This window comes from Puma concolor, chromosome C2 (genome assembly GCF_028749965.1).
Source record: "Puma concolor isolate L17-30 chromosome C2, mPumCon1.1.hap2, whole genome shotgun sequence".
NCBI classification, from domain to species: domain Eukaryota; kingdom Metazoa; phylum Chordata; class Mammalia; order Carnivora; family Felidae; genus Puma; species Puma concolor.
Window position 1 is genome coordinate 142,506,276 of NC_141675.1, and position 20,090 is coordinate 142,526,365.

Here is a 20,090-nt window from a genome sequence, read left to right on the forward strand (position 1 = left end):
AATTTTATCTTCTTTTAAAATTCGTCCATCAAAAGATATATATACATATATATACACATATATATATATATATATACATAGCATTTAGATACATATATATATCTCAAGCTCTGTGAGTTTTCTATATTGGATGACTCATTTACTATAACAATTATTTGAAAGGCTTAAGATGAGGTTCAAAATAAGTATCAGGGAGATAATGATAAGGGAAGAATAACAAAATACTACCAGTCATGATTATCAGAAAGGCCACCTTCGGTGGCAGATATAACGAAGCTTCTAGAATTGACATTTAGAAGAATCAAGGCCTCAAGGAGAGTAGGGGAGTAGAAGGAGGGACTGGTAAACTGACAAGGTGCCAAAGGTCAACAACTTCCTAATACCGCTTTTAGGAGATCCCAGGTATGTAAGTATGGTATTCATCTTAAATTTAACTAGACTAAAATTTTTAAATTAGTTTTTGGCTGTGGTTCTCCTTTATCATTTCCAATGTGGTAGGCTGTATTTTCCCAAAATGACTGCAATAATATCTATTTCATATGCTGTGCTTACACTATGGTATTGACACTTATCCCATTGAGAGGGGAGGGGGAAGTTATGTCCCTTCCTCCCTCTTTGAATCTGATGTAGGTAAACCTAAGACTAGAGCCAATTTATATTAGAGGTGATGCTGTGTGACTTCCAAGGCTGCATTCTAAAAAGCCATTCTCTTGGGACCACTGCTCTTGGAATCTGACTACCACCTTGTGAGGAAGCCCAAGCGATTTGGGATTGGAGCCATACGAACAGGCACATGGAAGGAATCAACCCACAGGCTCAGATGAACTCCTTGCTGTCAGTGAGCATCAACTTCCGGGTCGTGGATGAATTTTGAGTATTTTTAATGAAATTAAGACTCCTCTGGTAAAGAAGTAGGAAATGATTATAATATATTAAATTTATCCACATGAAATGAGAAATGGTGACAAATGGGAAACCCATATAGCATGACATTTTGAGTATTTTTAATGAAATTAAGACTCCTCTAGTAAAGAAGTAGGAAATGATTATAATATATTAAATTTATCCACATGAAATGAGAAATGGTGACAAATGGGAAACCCATATAGCACATGTTCTTACTGGGTTCAGTTGAAGCTCAATAAATGTTTTTTGTTTTTTTTTTTAAGTTTAATTATATGAATGTTTCAAGAACAAATTCAGGATTGTTTGCATCACCCCTATTATTCATGAATAAATATTTAGATGGAAAGTTCTTGCGTGTGTTTTTGTGTGGGAGTGTATCCTCTGAGGGGCTCGTGCTACTCACTACTATGTGTACTTTGGCTCATTCAATTTGTACTGGCTCAAGATACAGACACCATCATTGTCTTGAGACCCTCAAGCTCACATTCAGCAGATTTCTTTGCCTCTTTCCAGTGTCAGCCCCAGCCTAACTATCTTTCTCTTCCTAAACTCAGGGTGCCTCTGCCAAACTCTGATAGCTACTAATTTTTTTCAGCCCCCTTGGCAGGCTTACTCGCTTGCCTAGAAAAGAGACACTTATTTATTGTAGTAAAATATACAGCACCGAATTGACCGTTGTAGCCATTTTTTAGTATGGTAAAACCTTGGATTGCGAATAACTTATTCTGTGAATGTCCCGCAAGACGAGCAAACATTTCTAATTAATTTTAATTTGATAAACAAGATATGTCTTGCAATGTGAGTAGTACGTGATTCCGAATGTCACATGATCACAACTGAGCCGATGGCTCTTGAAATTCGCTTTGATATACAAGTGTTTTGGATTACAAGCATGTTTCTGGAACGAATTATGCTCCCAAAACAAGGTTTTACTGTACACAGGGCAGGGGCATTGACATTGTTATCCAACCATCACCACCATCCAGCTCCAGAACCTTTCATCATCTCAAACACAAACTCTGTCCTCGCTAAGCGCGAGCTTCCAATCCCTCCTTCCCTCAGCCCTTAGTAACTACCATTCAACTTTCTATCGGTAAGCATTTGAGTATCCTAAGTACCTGTAAGTGGAATCCTTCATATTTGACCATTAGTCTCTGGTTTATTTCTCTTAGCATGACGTTTTCAAAGTTCACTCGTATTGTAGCATATATCAGAATTTCATTCCTTTTTGTGGCTGAGTAATATTCTCTCATATGTATATACGCTATTTGTTCATTCATTCATTCACTGATGGACATTTGGGTTATTTCTACTTTTTGGCTACCGCAAGCAACGTTGTGAATATTTGTGCACAAAGATCTGCGTGAGTCCCTGCTTTCACTTCTTTTGGGTGTATGCTCAGAAGTGGAATTGCTGGATCGCATGACAGTTCTGTGTTTAGCTCTTTGAGGAACTGCCATACTGGAAAAGGGGTACTTTGAAGGGGGAGTATCCTCTCAGTAAATATATTATTTGGTGACATAAAAAATTATATGAGTATAATATATAATATATATGAGTATCCTCTCAGTAAATATATTATTTGGTGACATAAAAAATTATATGAGTATAATATATAATATATATTATATATTATAATATAATTATATAATATATTATATATTATATTATATAATATATATTATATAATATAATATATAATAAGTACTTACATATATATTATATATTTGTATTTATATATTTGCATATATTATATATTTACATATATATTATATATTATTTTAATTATATATTTACATATATATTATATATAATTATAATTTTTCCTAATGGCCACATTTCATTCATGTTATGTTAATACTTCACATTAATCATATGACTCTAGACCAGTTCACCACTACCCGTGTTATAATAGAAGAGCATTTTCTCACCGGTTTCTACTTTTAATTAACTTCATTTCCGATCATGCTTTGAAATGAATTTTCCATTCTGAGGAAAAGACAATACAGGTAACGGCCCTATAAAACACATTTGAACATCGGATAAAGTTCTCTATGTGCAGAGATTTCTTTGCTGCTTCCATCTATGTGTGTGTGTGTGTAAAGAGAGACAGAGACAAAAACTTATTTTAAGGAAGTGGTTCATGTGATTGTGGAGGCTGGCAAGTCCAAAATCTGCAGGGTAGGCCAGCAGGCTGGAGACCTAAGGAAAAGCTCATCTTGTAGTTAAAGTCCAAAGACGGTCTGTAGGCAAACTACCCTCTTCCTTGACAGAGATCAGTCTTTTTTGGGGGGCCTTCAACTGATTGGATGAGGCTCATCATATTACGGAGAGTAATCTGCTTTACTCAAAGATTATTGACTCAAATATTAATCTCATCTAAAAAATAGTTTCATAGCAACATCTAAGCGCGTTTGAGCAAGTATCTGAGAACCGTGGCCTGCACAAGCTGACACATAAAATCAACCATCATAATAATGTACTTCCTTTAAAAAAGGGATGAATTTACAGAAAGCTTAAGTTCTGCAAATTTTGGTTTCTTTTTTTTTACCCTCTGATTTATCTTAGCCATTCATCACGTTCTATATTACTCATAAGTTATTTGTATGTGTTTCCAAATATGTTTGAACACAAATTTTATCCTGATGATTGGCTTACATTTTCCTTAAAGCTTAAGTCAAGATTTATATTTTTAAATATCCTACCAATACCACCTGTTCTAGCACCGAGAGGAAAGTCAGTGTTTAGGCCATACTGATACCCATCCTCTGAAGCTTCAAGTTATCGCTGACTTCCTTCCTGGCATCACCAACATACCTCCCATAGAATTCATCGGGTTTTCACGGAATCCCGGTGGCTTATAGCTATTATCTCCATTCTATCCCAGGTCCGAGGGGGTGCAGCGAGCCTTCTTCTTCTTCTTTTTTTTCTTTAGAACACTTTTCTCCATGATTTGCTGAAAGAAACTCCTGTCCTAAGCTCATATCTACCTCTAAGATTTTGTTTCAGTTCCTGTCATACCTCTAGGAATGCCTTTCTTAGCCTATCCCAATCCCACCCATTGTTTAGGACATAGTTCACATTCCTTTTCCTCCACAAAGTCTTTCCCAGAATCCAAGTCTATATTACTCTCTGATCACTCTAGCGCCCATTTGATCTGTAACTTAACTGCTGGTAGTAAGGCATATACTGCCTGTGGGGGTTTGTCCTTTCATCTGAAGTTGACCTCTCAAAGGAGAATGCAAGTGCGGAGGAATTCATTCTTTTATCTGCCTCACCCTTCTCTATATGGAGTTAATTAGTACTTATTTTCCAAACAATGAATTGAATAAAACATACTGTGATCCTGCTCTGTATAAGATCACTCCCGTCCATTTCCAAGCTTTACCTTGGGGTTGTGGTGAGTGTAGGCGTGTTGGGCAAGTGTTTTTGACTTTATGTATGACTTTGGGAACAACGTTTTTCATTTTGAACTACGGGCGTTTTAATGATCATGTCAAAACGTTACCTTATGAACACTTTTTTCCCTACCGAATTCAGAGCTGTTTCATTTGAACCCACTATTTAGCAAGCCGAATAGTGTCATTCCTCTTGGACAATCTCCAACCAGAGTTATCTATAAATGGTACCTTAGGGATCCTCTTTACAGACTCAATCTGGTTTTTGTTCTACAATGCAAATAAATAAAACCATAAATTAAAGTACATGGAAAACATATGATAGAAATTATTTTTTTTTCGTCACACTCATGCACAGCTGTTTAAATCTGTGCAGACATTTAGGTACTGTTCACAGTCCTGTTATTAATATTTGGTATAACCTTCCTGTAGCCATTTCCCCTTTTCAAGTTGGTCTTATATTTCAGGGGGTACATGGCAGCATTTATCACTTTGTTTGGGGCTAGGATTGTGACAGGGCACTGCAACACTGCTTTCATGTAGCAGCACGTCAAACAACTAAAAATGTCAAGTATTTTTAGCCTCTGCATCATCGACACTACAGGATTCCAGACTCCCAGTGTGCACTTCATCCCCAGAGCACAAAATCTCAGTGAGTCATTTCACTAGGGAATAAAAGAGCTTTCCATCCAAACTGATGTTTTAGTTTTCAGACTGTGGGTTAAATTCCCGAAAGCATTTACAGTCAGATCAACTGGTTTTCAAACTTCTATACCTTCAAACATCTATACCTGTACTTAATCTAAAGATATAATGACATATTACTAACTGTTCAAGGGGTAAAGGGGTAGGTTTTAAAAGCTATTGAAAGCCCTCCATGGTTTAGGGAAGAATCTGTCCTGAGGTTAAAATAAGCCACAGCGGAACATTCCCATTTGGCCCCACTAGATGTCTCAGTTTATATTATCATTATTTTTTTTTTCTGGGAAAGCTAAGATACTGCTGTTGTGGATTCCCTGATAGCAAAATATTGCTCAAAAGAACAATTACCATGAAGTGCTTATTAGAATCCACCATAAATAAGAACAAGTCCTAGTACCTTTTCCCAATGTTTAAACTTTTGTTGCACATTTCTTCCTACAGTAACATTCAACATTTAAAAAAATGTTTAAAATTTTTTTTTAAATGTTTATTCATTTTTTTTAAATTTTTTTAACGTTTATTTATTTTTGAGACAGAGAGAGACAGAGCATGAATGGGGGAGGGTCAGAGAGAGGGAGACACAGAATCTGAAACAGGCTACAGGCTCTGAGCTGTCAGCACAGAGCCCGACGTGGGGCTCGAACTCACAGACTGCGAGATCACGACCTGAGCCGAAGTTGGACACTTAACCGACTGAGCCACCCAGGCGCCCCAAAATGTTTATTCATTTTTGAGAGAGAGAGAGAGAGAGGGAGAGAGAGAGGGAGAGAGCGTGAGTGGGGGAGGGGCACAGAGAGAAAGGATCCAGGCTCTGAGCTGTCAGCACAGAGCTTGACGTGGGGCTCCAACTCACAAACCGCGAGATCATGACCTGAATCGAAGTTGGACACCTAACCAGCTGAGCCACCCAGGCAACATCCCCCACCTTTTTTTTTTTTTTAATGTCAACAAATGTTTTTTTAAAAAGTCACGATACTCTGTGTATCTGAAGAAATAGAGATGACAATGTGTTTCTTCATGTGAAAAAAAGATCACAATAAGTGAAAAGTGTAGTTTGTGCCAACTTAAAAAAAAAACGCCTACAGGCTCATTCTTTCTTGTAATTATGATTTGATATTTCTAGAAGCTCTGACTTTCCATCATTAAACTGATTGATCAACAGGGTATGCTATTTATTTCATAATTTATTCTGCAATGTGAATCAAGGAAAGGGGAAACATGGAATTTTGATTTAGAGCTCTTAGATAGTAAAGTGGTAGTCCGGGGCCTCGGTCATCTAGGATAGCCATCGCCATCATCACCTGGTCTCAATTATAGTGAAAATAAAATTTCTTAAAAGGACATTTATAAAGTTGGGAATTGGTTAAGTGACATCGTTGAAAAATTATTTTTACTCTTAATACTTGGAGAAATAGATTTATGATGTGTAGTAGGATTTACCACTCAGCTTGTTCTTTTTTTAAAAAAAATTTTAAGTTTATTGATTTTGAGAGAGACAGAGACGCACAGAGAGAGAGAGAGAAAGGCAGGGAGAGAATTCCAAGCAGGCTTGATGCTGACAGCATCAGCCCCATGTGGGGCTTGAATGCATGAACTCAGATCATGACCTGAGCCCAAACCAAAAGTCAACTGCTTAACCCACTGAGCCACCCAGGAGCCCCACTCAGACAGCTTGTTCTTTTGTAGCACCCTCAAGGGCATGGATAACTAATTTGTCTATGCTTTTGTTGGCGCTGATAAACTTATAAGCTTCTAGAAGTTTCTGAAGGGGAAGGCCAATTTAATTCAGGTCAGTTCTTATTACTGAGAAACCTTCTAAAGTAGCTGAGTTGACGTGTCCATACATCACAGTGGGATTGAAGGCCGCCGCATCAGAGATTGGTCTCAATAACAATAGTTATTTACGTAGAATATATCATTTCTTTTAGAACAACCCTTTAGGTAGATCGTTATTTACAAAGAAGGACCTGAAACTCAAGAGATTAAGTAATTTGCAAGCTTCCAAGGAAATTTACAAGCACAGAGCTGTGGGCTTCAGCGGCTCTTAAGAGCACAGATTCCCCTGCAAAGTTACTTGATCCTTAGCTACTGGGAATTGTTTGAAATCATAGCTGCTCTTTGCAGGAAGCCCATGTTTGTCAATAAATAAAACTTTTATTGAGTTTCTCCTGTGTGTTGAACTACAACTCTAGGAACTCCACAAGAGGGAGAGCTATTAAAAAAAAATGTGATTTTATTATTAAGAAAAATAAAATCCACTCATAGAGACAGCAAAAAGAGCCTAAAATCCAGATGAACACTTTTATGGGAAATGCATACCTGCTTGAGGGCTTAGCATGTGAAAAACGATACCGTCAAAAGTGAAACTCTTCAAGGGACTCTGGGCTAAGTAAAGGTCATTTAAACCAATTCTGGTGTTTCTGTTTTAGCAAACAGTTAAAATGACAGTATAATGGGGGGAAACTGAAAAAAATATGTAACGTTTTAAAGGAAATTGCCTGGGTGAAATTGGCCTTTATGTGCAACTTTGTGAGTTGAATTCTAGCATCAGAGTATAATTAATTACAACGGACAAACCAAAACGCACATTCAAAAGCACTCTGGCCCTTTTAAGGTTGTCATTCGGGAAGTGCATACACCTTTCCTGGTAATGCTGCTGCTTCTTCAATATTTTTGGAATGGATCCATTGAAATTGCCTTTGGAGCCTGCAGCTCATTCTTTGAATATCCCCTGTGGTGGCAAATCTCTCTTTGAAGGAGGATTTTATTTTGGATACAAATAAGGGTCTTTGCAGCCAAATGTGATGACTAAAGTGGGTGTCTAAGCTGGGTGATGCCATTTTTGGTCAAAAATGAAACATGGCTGGGAGGCAGTGAAACAGGTTGCTTCTCTGAGTTGGCTCTAGGACTGTTTCAAGGAAGAACTCCAGTCTTTGAAGAAATGGCTGCTCTTGGCATCATGACTGACAGTCCAAAGTCATTACGCTTGGGGGAGGGGTTGTTAATTTAGATATGTGAGTTTCGGCATATTTATCTTCAAAGGTCGCATCACTTGCCTCTGAGACTTGTGTTTATTTATGTAAAAAAAATTATACCACCCAAATATTCAATAATTCCTCTAGGTAACTTTTTGGCAAATTAAGTTGGCCTATCTAGGTGAGTGAGTTGGGTTGAAGCCACCAAGGCAGAAATCATCTTCTCAGGGTCTCTCTCTCTCTCTCTCTCTCTGTTTTAAATTTATTTATTTATTTTGAGAGAGAGAAAGAGAGAGAATGAGTGCGGGAGGGGTAGAGAAGGGGAGGGGTAGAGAGAGAATCCCCAGCAGGCTCCTCAGTGTCAGCTCAGAGTCAGACATGGGGCTCAATCTCAGGAACCCTGAGATCACCACCTGAGCTGAAATCAAGAGTCAGATAGGCACCACTCAGGCGCCCCGTTTCTGGGTCTCCTACGCATAGTTTTTATTCTTTGCTCCATGCCAGAAGGGATTCCCTGTGTCTCCAGTCCAACTGGTGGCATTATCTATGCATTCCACTGGTTATTAGGAGAAGCTGGGGTCATACTTGGATGGGATTAGCGCCTGTATAAAAGGGATCCTAGAGAGGGCTCTTGCCTTCTTCCTGCCACGTGAGGATACGCCAAGAAGCTGGCCGTGTGTAACCTGGAAGAGAGCGCTCACCGGACCCTGAAATCTAGGATTTCCAGCCTCCAGAACTGTGGAAAATAAATGGCTTTTGTTTATAAGCCGCCTAGTCTTTCGTGCTTCATGACATCAGCCTGAACTGACGGAGACATCACCCCCTGTTAATTTTTCAGTTCTAATCAATGTGAAGTGTCATATTTATATCTCCATTTCTTCCCTGAAATTATTTTTGACCCTTTGACCTGCAGCGATTTCTCTCTTCCAGATCTCTGAGCTTACATGATGCGTACAACTGGTTGGCCTCACTTCCTTGTATTGTTAATTAACTTTTCACTGGCATCCCTTTTATTTAGTGAGCTGTATTGTAAGACTGAAGGCAAGATTGTCTCTCTCCCTTCCTCCCTCTCTTTCATCCTCTTATCTTTCTCTCTCACTTTCTTTTTCTTGTGGGATCCTTCTGGGTTCCTAGGACAGGACTTTGTACAAAATAGGGGCTCAGTGATAGCAGTGGAATGATCATCTAATGGCCTGCCCTACAGATTTATCCTCTTTATTATAATTTCCTTAAGAAAGTTGATTTTTTTTTCCTTTCTTTTGTGTCTTGAGCATATCCTTCTTGAAAGATGTGTAGTTCTATTTTGGGGAAAGGCAGTCTGAATTAAACATTTTGTATTTGTTCAAAGTGATCAAGGCCAAATATATTGGCAAGAATGACCCCACCTTGTTAACAAGTGACATTAAATGTAATGAGTCTTCTTTTGCTCCATTAAACCTTTGGGGTTGACAATTTGATTTTTCAGCAGCCTCTGTCAAAATGTTACTTAAAAGCAAGCATTTGTTTTAGCAGTGTTAATATCCTACCTTCTTTGGAATCTAAGTAAAGTAAGTGTGATATCCCATAATCTGTAGGCAAACAACTTTATTGTTATTGGTGCCCTGTAATTAACAAAACTTCACATTTTAGATAGTATCTTTTTTGTGGCTATGATAATTTAGATAAGATATGTTAGAAAGAGTTAATGGTATGGTACTTTTCTCCCTGAAATTCCACAACTGTGGATGGCAGAATCCCCTAGAAAAATAAATGTTTAGTTCTCTAATTCTGGACTCTCAACTCTACTGTGGAATGATACCTTTTGCCTTCTCCCAGTCATGCTAGAATGGAATATTACTGTGTTTCCACTGTGCCTGCAATTTTTAGTGTAGTCCAAAGTGATGATTTTAGACATGTTTGCCACTGTATGGGATCAAAGCTTTGCCAGGTGTTCAACTTTGTTTACATTTTAATCTTTTAAGTGTTTTGCATTCACGTGGTTGTTAAAGAAAATCAAATGCAATGCTATAATGACTTTTAGGAGAGAAACCAATAGCCTTTGTTTTAAAAAAAGAGAGGCCAAACCGAATTTCTTTAGCAGTCTTGCACAGTTGTTTGTTCAATGTAGGGGTCCAACCTAAAGTCTTACTCATGGTCTATACAAGGGAATTCTATTATCACTACTACCTACAAATAAGATATTAACAATGTATGTTATTAGAATAGCAGTATTAGTTTAAGAGTATTTTAATTAGAAAAACACAGGGTTTAACTAACGTCAGACTTATAAAAGAAATTGTCCTAGTGTTATAGAGAACATTCCAGAATATCTTGTACTTTGATAACTACATATCGTCTCTATGGATCTTTAAGAGGAGACAGCCCTGCCCATGGACTCGAAGATCTAGCATTTGAGATTCCGTGACCTTATTGTTTGAGATGAAGGCCTCCAGCTGACTTCCATTTATTCAGAATTTGTTTATCAAGCTGATGGATGGGGTTTGCCCCAGCTCTTTTTCCCTTTCCTCTCCATTATCCTCTGGAGTGAGTCCTGTTTTCTCCATTACCTCTGGCATGCTCTGACAAGAGAGGGGACAAAAGCCAAGCCGGTTGCTTCTCTTCTAGTTAACAACTGTGGTGAAAATTTTAAAGGTGAAAGGTTCTGGAACATTCAGAACTGAGTAAACCAAGTTGAAATGAGTGAAAAGCCAAAGCAGTATAATAATGTCCCTCATCTCAGGGGGCCGCTTTGCTCTTGGGGTCTTTATTTGGTGCCCTTCCCTGCTTGTATGTGAGATGCAACAGGTTACCGGTAAAGGCTTAGCCCACTTTGAAGATGGAAAAAGGAAAGAAGCTTTGCACACAACTAATCTAATACAGCTGGTGAAGAACTTCAGTTAGAAATCGGAGATCTTTGATCCTTGCCCATATCTTAAATCTTTCAGTGGAGTTCCCTCCTCTGCAACTTCAAGGTTGCCAAATGTGCCCTTTGTCTGCCCACCATTGTGTTCCTGCTTCACCAAGGGTGGCCTTGCCTCCCTCACCTTTGGGAACTGAGAGTCCTTCTGAGGTTCTTCATATTCGTTCTCCTCCCCCTCCTGAGCTTTTCTTTCATATATATTTATATGGAAAAGTGACTTTCTATTTTCATTCTCTTGACTTGCTTTTCTTCCTCTGGATGCAAAATCTGTAATACAGAATAGTGAATTTTTTTATAGACTCTGATCATATTTAAATCAGGCCTCGCTAGAAAAGTGATAAATTCACAGCCTATGAACACAGACCTCATTTAAGTGCTCTGTGTTTTGCAGTGCTACAAGTAAGAAGAATGTCTCTATCTCTCCTTTCTTCCTTCATTTTTCTTTTTTTCTCTTTCCTTTCCTTTCCTTTCTTTCCCTCAATTTTACCCCATGATTTCTTCTTGGCTCTCTACCAAATTGGTTTTAGACAGTGTTTCTCTGTTTTTAAGTGGATATACTTTAAATACATCTATTCTCCCCTCAAAACAAGCTAAAGAGTAGAAAAGGAGACTAATAAATATCTTAAATTACTTCAAAATTGACTTGATTTGTAAATTGGACAAAAGAAGTATAACTTCTCCATAGTTTTTTGGTTTTTATTTTTTTACTTTTGATCACAGAAAAAAATTAATTCACAAAAGTAGAGAACAAAGTATAATGGGTTTCTATCACTCAGCATCAACAATTATCATCATTTTGCTGATCTAGTTTCATCTATCCCCGGCTTTTCTATTTTTGCTAGAAATTTTAAAAGGAAATTCCAGACATATAATTTTACTGAAGGACTTAGTTTAGTTTTCGAAACGAGATAATTTGGAAATATCTCCTTGGTTATGAGATGATAGGACCTTTCCACTGATGTGTTGTTCAAAGCAATAAACACCACTGAATTAAAAGGCCATTATTCCATCTTAACATGTTGCTGTTAGTGCTTCTTGGACATTCTTTTCTTCTACTGCTAAAGGAGAAAAAAGTTCTCTGCCCCTCTGAGAATGTCCATTAAAAAAAGATAGTTTAAGGGATTGTGTAAGTTATTTTCACAAATTTTTGTAAATAAAGAGGAAGATCGTCATCACACCTTGGCTTTATTCTTTAAGCACATGTCTATATGGAAAATTGTACTTTATTCTTTTGCTCTTAACTTTGGATGAATTCTTTTACTTCACAGGTAATCTTGGATAATTGATCATGTCAATGTGGATCTTGAGGCCAGCTTTTTACTTAATGCTAACGCCTGGCTAGTTGTGCACCTTGGACAGCTTTGGAACTAAAGCACTTCTTCCTAAAACAGTGAAACTCACACCCACAGATATACAAGCCATGTGGATTTTATGCCTGATAGGAATTATGAGTTTGAATCTCCTGGATCTCCTCTGGCTGATAGGTACACAATTTTATTTTAAATTAAAGTGTCAGTAATTCTAGATTCTTGGGGATTTACTGTTCATTCATTCTCTTCAATGATAAATATGGACAGAGAGGAGGAACCATATAAAATGGAGGAATACATACCCAAACAGACTGGAATTTGAAAAATGATTTTAAAAAAATTTGTAGTGATATATAGTATACATCTCTTTGGAAAATAACATATACACTGAAGTTACAACATGAAGTCACTTAGTAATAAACTGACCAATTTATCTTTTTTTTTTTTTTTTTATTTGAGAAAGAGAGAGTGCATAAGCAGGGGAGAGGGGCAAAGAGAGACAGAGAGAGAGAGAGAGAGAGAGAGAGAGAGAATCCTAAGCAGGCTCCTAGTGCAGGGCTTGATTCCATGCCCCTGCGATCATGACCTGAGCTGAAATCAAGAGTTGGTCACAACACCAACTGAGCCACCCAGGTGCCCCAGCAATATATCTATCTTGATTTTTTGCCTCCATATCTGGCATGGACAACACCACCCACCTACCAACAAAACTGACTTGCCTTAACGTTACGGCATTGCAAAAATGTTTCAGCTTTTAAAGGGTTCTTCCTGGGGGCAATCAAAACAAAACCAGATAATACTTACGTGTCTATAAATGACTGCCTAGAATGAATTCACGCAATGAAAATCACTCCAATTAGAGGTTTCCTACCCTTTCAAAATAACTTTTCTCATGATGATAGAAAAGATACAGTTGTGTTTTGCTAGAAAATTTGGAAAATGCAGAAAGGTACTGAGAAGAAAATAAAAATAGCCATTTAGGTTATTTTTGTGTCTACGCATTGTTAGGTGCAAGTGTGTACGTGTGTTTGTATGTACAACTTGGGAGCAGTAATAGGGTTTAATGCTTGAAAGTGAAGAAGGAACAGCCTTTCGAGCTTGGATGCCTAAAGTTGGAATCCTTGCTCAGGTGCTTGGTAACTGTTCTGCCTCAATCAGGTAGTTCAATCTCTCTTTGCTTGTTTCCTTATCTATAAGATATAAATAATAATATCTACATCAGAGTTTGGGGTGTTTTTTGGCGTGGTTGGTCATTAACTGAACTAATTTATATAAAACACATAAATAACTTCCAGGAACGTTGGGCATCATTATATCTACCCGTGATTCACATTTTGTTATGTCATAAAATGTCCTCAGCATACTTCTTCGATGCCTGTGCTCCGATGTATGTAACATTCATATCTAAATTTTTGTGAACTTTTTTGGTTATTTAGCACAAATAAATACAGAGTAGAAATTTCTATGTCCAGTAGTTTGACTATTTTTAAGGGTTATTCGGTGAACAGGAAAGATCACACAGGCAAAATTCTAGGAACTGGGGAAATAATAGTGAGCAAAACAGACCCAGAGCCAGAAGAGTAGAGGATTTTTGCAAAAAGTGACAAGAAGGGAAGGTATAGAGTGTTTTTAGAGTGTAACCTAATCTAGGGGTTTTAGAAGGGTTTCCCTGGAAAAGTGACATTTAGTTTGACATCTGAAGGTTGATTAGCTGTTAACTGGGTGGCCATGTGGAATCATGGGGAGAAATCAATGGCCTGTGGGAAAGCTCTGATATGAGCTTGGATGTCTTTTGTGTTTATTGAAAATACACTTACATTTTTTTCCAGGATTCTTCTGAAACACAGAAGCTTAAAGTTTTTAAGCCAATCACATCAACACCTGTGAGGGCGTGTGTGTGTGTGTGTGTGTGTGTGTGTGTGTGCGCGCGCGCGCATGTGTGTGTGCGTGTTGGCTGTGTATTGTCTTCCATTGTCGAGATATCACATAAATATTTGTCTATATTTTCTAGCACTTCTTAAGGTTTCATTTAAATGTTTTAACTTTTTAGGGGCTCCTGGGTGGTTTAGTTGGTTGAGTATCTGACTCTTGATTTCAGCTCAGGTCATGCATGGTCTCACTGTTGGGGAAATCAAGCACCTTATCGGGCTCTGTGCTCAGTGTGGAGCCTGCTTGGGATTCTCTCTCTCCCCTCTCTCTGCAACCCCCCATGCACTCATGTCCTCTCTCTCAAAATAAATAAATCAATAAACATTAAAAAATAAATACACGTTTTCACTTTTTATGAATCTGGAATTTAAGTTGATAAATGGTCCGATAGAAGGTTCTAAATTTTTTTTTTTCCAAATGAATTTCTACTTTTTTTCCTCTTCTCCTGTTTCACCCACCTCCCCACCTACCTCCCCTCTGGTAACCACCAGTTTGTTCTCCATAGTTAAGAGTCTGTTTGTTGGTGGGTTTTTTTGGTCTCTTGTTTTCTTTGTTTATTTTCTATTTTTTTAAGGTAATGTTTGGAATGATCCTTATTTGCTCACAGACTTGTTACTGACTTCATCATATACTAATGTTTTGTGGTAATGGTTACTGAGGTTTATTTCTGAGCTATCTTCCTCACCCACTGTTATGCTTATCAATAATCCTGTATGTATCACTTTCTTCTAATTGTAATTTTATGCACTAATATATATATATTTTTAGTGAAGTGTAGTTGATACACAATGTTATATCAGTTTCAGGGGTAACATAGTGATTCTACAACTCTGTAAGTTATGCTACGCTCACAAGTATAGCTACCATCTGTCACTATGCGACACCATTTTTTTAACGTTTATTTATTTTTGAGACAGAGAGAGACAGAGCATGAATGGGGGAGGGTCAGAGAGAGGGAGACACAGAATCGAAAGCAGGCTGCAGGCTCTGAGCTGTCAGCACAGAGCCCGACGCGGGGCTCGAACTCACGGACAGCGAGATCATGACCTGAGCCGAAGTCGGACGCTTAACCGACTGAGCCACCCAGGCGCCCCAATGGTGCATTTTCAAATCAAGTCTAGCAAGTATCATATATTACGCTTTGGTTTTTGGTTGCGTTTCTCTGTATCTTCACCAAATTTATTTCTTCAGGTGAACTTTAGAATCATGTTAACCCATTTCCAAAACTTAATGAATGGCTAATGATTGGAATTTTATAATAAATCTACTCATTGTGGGAGAAAAGAAAGTGTTTATGATTTAGAATAAAATAAATGTATGTCTTAGGGCACCTGGATGGCTTCGTCACTTAAGTGTCTGACTCTGTTTCAGCTCAGGCCATGATCTCTAGGTTTGTCAGATTGAGCCCCGCCCCCGGGGTTCATGTTGATGGCACAGAGCCTGTCTGGGATTCTCTGTCTCCCACTCTCTCTGCCCCTCCCTGCTCATGCCCTCTCTCTCCTTCTCAAAAAACAAAACAAAACAAAACAAAACAAAACAAAAATTAAAAAAAGATAAATGTACATCTCTTGTTATCTTCAAGTCTTTTTCTATGTCTTTCTAAAGTTTTGTAGTTTTTTTCTTACATATTTAGTCTGCCTTTACCTAGAGGGAGGTTTTAAAGACAATCAGAATAGTTCCTACCTGTTCATCATCCTTTGTATTGTTAACAGTTTTTAAATGACATATAGGGATTTTATTATTTGGGACACATATTTTATTGTAGATTCTATCTTTAGTCTCTATGTTGCTTAGTGTGTTTTTCCATCGTAAATATAATTTTGGCTGATATTCTATTCTAGTCTTATTTTTTCCTACTGTTTGCCTGATAAATATTTGGACTTCTCTGAAGAAATGTCAGTTTGATTTAGACAGTTCCCTTTAATTTATCATGCCACTGGGTTTTATTTTTAAACACGTACTGAAGATATCTGTCTTTTAACAAGACAGCTTAAACAATATATTGTGATAATGTGGTTGGTATTCTGACACCTTATTTTTTGCTTTCCACTCTTTCCTTTATGGGTTGTGTTTTACGTGCATCCTCTCTCCACAGAGACATTTTTAGAAATTTGTTTTTCAGGAAACATCATTCATCTGTATTTGTCTAATTCTAAAATTCAAAAAGAAAATGATGTCCTTTGATACCTCTACATGAACATTTCTATCCAGCTGTTATGATTTGGTCAATATGACATAGGATTTCACACTTGAATTATTATTATTAACATATTCTACATTATATACCGTCTCTTTTAACTATTATTTTTTTATATTTTCTGTTAATTTGAAAAGCATATTTTCAACAATTATTTATATTTAGCTGTATGTTTAAAACTAGTTTCAATACGTACTAAAAATCTTGTATTTTTAATTTCTGTTTGTCTTTAGAGTGTAGGAGGCAACATCCCTGTTGCAAAGAACATCCTCTCCACCACCCCTCCCCCCAAAAAAAACAGACAAAAAAGAAACAAAAAACTTGGACTCATCCACGATGGGTTTTTTTTCTTCCATTTTCACATCTATATCCATCTGCAAACCTCAAAGTCTTGACCTGCAGAATTTGACCTCTTTTTCTCAGCTCTGTTATCATTTAGCTTATCGTTATCCTTCATCGTGGTCATTGCAATAATCTCTCCATCTGACTCCTATCTGGTCCCCTTCCACGTTAAAATGTTAAGTCAAACCGTGTCTCTCCTCTGCTCAGTTCCTCAAGTCCCTCCCCTTCGGTTTAAAGCAACACCCAAGCATACTTCCTGCTCCCCAGGAACTAGCTCTCTCTCTGTCCTCCACCAATCTCCCCTCCTTCCCGTTTCCCCATTATTCCAGCCACAGGGGTGTTTTACTGTTCCCTCCAAGAAGCTGAGCTCACTCTCACGTGTGGTGGCCACCTCTCTATTGTAAAATCTCATCCCTCGGAGAATTGTCTCCTCACCTCCCTCTGATTTCTTCCCAAATATCTCCTTATTGAAAAAGCTCTCCTGGATTAGTCAACATAACATCACACTCCACCTCCTTCCCACCCCAGCAAGTGAATGTTTTATACTTTCTCTTAAGAGTAGTAAAACATAAAACTATAGTAATCCTAAGGAAAAAGAAACTACCATCGCCAAAAAAATATGCAAAATAAGAAACAAATCATTGTATAGTAATTACAGACACTTACCCTTAGGCAATCTGATTAATACGAGGCAGCTGTAAGGAAAGGTTCAGGCTTCTGAATTACGGAGACTGGAGACACTGAACAAACACCACATTAAGAACTTCCAAGACTGAGACCAAATGGAGACAAGTAGAGTGAGCAGGCACTGTGCGTGGTTCTGTGCTCAAGCAGGGGAGGGGCAGAGAGAGGGAGACACAGAATCCAAAGCAGGCTCCAGGCTCTGAGCCGTCAGCACAGAGCCCGACGCGGGGTTCGAACTCACAAACTGGGAGATCATGACCTGAGCGGAAGTTGGGCGCCCAACCGACTGAGCCACCCAGGCACCCCCCGCCCCGCCCCGTTCCCATTTCTCCTCACGCCCCCCGTGAACTTGTCCGTGTCACAGAAGTACGTGTATGGCAAACAGGCCACACTTCTATAGTGAGGTAGCTTTGGTCAATTTCCTTGACAGGTCGAGCACCACCAACCCTTCCTTACATTAATAATGTTTGTTTTTCTTTCTTTTGGAAAACCAATGAGATTAGCAAATTGTGCTGTGTATTCTTCCTCAGTCACATGAAGATCTGTGACAAATCAAACAAAGAGCAAAAGTTGGAAACGATTTTTGCCAATTTTTAAGCGAAAGCTCTGGTCCAAATGTTGTGCTAGCATGGTGGTTATTGACATGCTAGAAAGAGAAAGTGCCCGTTGAATGCTTCGAAAATTAGGTGCTTGGATTAGTATTGAACATCATGCTGGCTCATCATTTACACCTGCAACGTGAGTGAGCACAAAGTTTCCTCCTCTTCAGCAGGTGCCTGGTCAAACTCACAGAACTAGATGCATGTTTTAAACTAAACTCTCTTTGCTGCCCAAATGGAGTATCTTAAACTGCTCGTTTTATTGATAAAAAGAAAATCTTACCAGCAGAGGGCTGAAAAAAATAATGTGGCAGCCTACACAGTTGTTTGGCATTGCGTTGGACAATAAAGAGAATTCTGGAAAGTCTCTTGGTGGTTTTTATCTTCATGTCCTGAATTTCAGCCTTCTGCTTATCACATCCAATCAATGTAAGCCTTTTTTTTTTTTTGTTAGAGAGACACAGAGAGAGCAAAAGTGCAGAGGAGAAGGGCAGACAGAGAGATGGAGAAAGAGAATCTTAAGCAAGCTTCATGCTCAGCGCGGAGCCCAAAGCGGGGCTCGATCCCACAACCTTGAGATTGACGTAAGCCCCAATCAAGAGTTGGACGGTCAACCTCTGGCACCACCCAGGCACCCCCAATGCAAGCTTTTGAAAAGAAACAAAGCTCACTGGTGAATTAGGCAAGATCTACAAATGACTTCTTTGTATTATGGGTCATCACTTTAGGTATATTTATAGTATTGTTTTTTTTTTTTTAATTTTTTTTTTCAACGTTTATTTATTTTTGGGACAGAGAGAGACAGAGCATGAACGGGGGAGGGGCAGAGAGAGAGGGAGACACAGAATCAGAAACAGGCTCCAGGCTCCGAGCCATCAGCCCAGAGCCCGACGCGGGGCTCGAACTCACGGACCGCGAGATCGTGACCTGGCTGAAGCCGGACGCTTAACCGACTGCGCCACCCAGGCGCCCCATAGTATTGTATCAAATAGCTTCTACAGTAATTGAGGGTAAGGGCATTTCTTGTGTGTGTGCACCCCCCACCTCACTCACTCTGGGAATTTGCGCCATAGTAATAATCTAGGCAAGTAGATAATGATGGAAGTTGGTGCAATGAGCATGTTAGGCCATTGAACTGCATGGCCAAATTCTATGTTTAACTGAGTTCTATGGGAGCAGGACTGGTTCCCCGTGTAAGAAGACTGGACTTTCACCTTTCAGTTCAGTGGCCAGTAAGTAGGAAAAAACTGAACCAGAGAAGACATGACTCTCCTCTCCCCCGCCCTACTTTCTGACCTATGCACCCGGCCCCTGAGAATCTTATATTCAGTTTGCTCAGGGGAAGAAAGAGCACCAAGTAATTCTTGAGGGCACATGGGAAATTATCATCTGAATCTGAAATTAGCATGTTATATAGAACTGTTTGAGAAAACTAAGGAAGGTGAAAAAAAGGATGAAAATGTAATGTTGGAATTGTCTGTGGTTAACCACATAATCGGAGTCTCCTAGTAAATAAGCCATTTCCTGAGAGAAATGTAGTTATTTTGGAAGTGATTTCAACTTTTAAAGTCATTGATGTGCCATTTAGTATTTAAATTACAGTGATTTACAAAAGGCCACCCAGAGTGGTCTGGATGTTCCAGGCTTTCTCCAAAACACCTCATGCATTCCAGAACAGGAAGTGGAACATTTGGAGAGCTTGGCTCACCACGCATGTGTAGCCCAAATGTAACTTCTGAAGCATCATTTTCTACTCAGTAGCTTACTTTCACAAATTTTACTCACATGGTATAATGGAAGAGACACAAATTCAAAATGCTTTTAGAACCCTACCTGGTCTCATTTATAATTTTTTTTAACGCTTATTTATTTTTGAGACAGAGAGAGACAGAGCATGAATGGGGAAGGGCCAGAGAGAGGAGTCACAGAATTGGAAGCAGGCTCCAGGCTCTGAGCTATCAGCAGAGTCCCACCCGGGGCGCGAACTCACACACCTCGAGATCATGACCTGAGCCGAAGTCCGACGCTTAACCTGACTGAGCCACCCAGGACTGAGCCACCCAGGCGCCCCTTATTTGTTACACATCAGAGGTCGGAAAACTGCCCACAGAACAAATTTGGCCCAGTTTTTGTAAATAAAGTTTTTTTA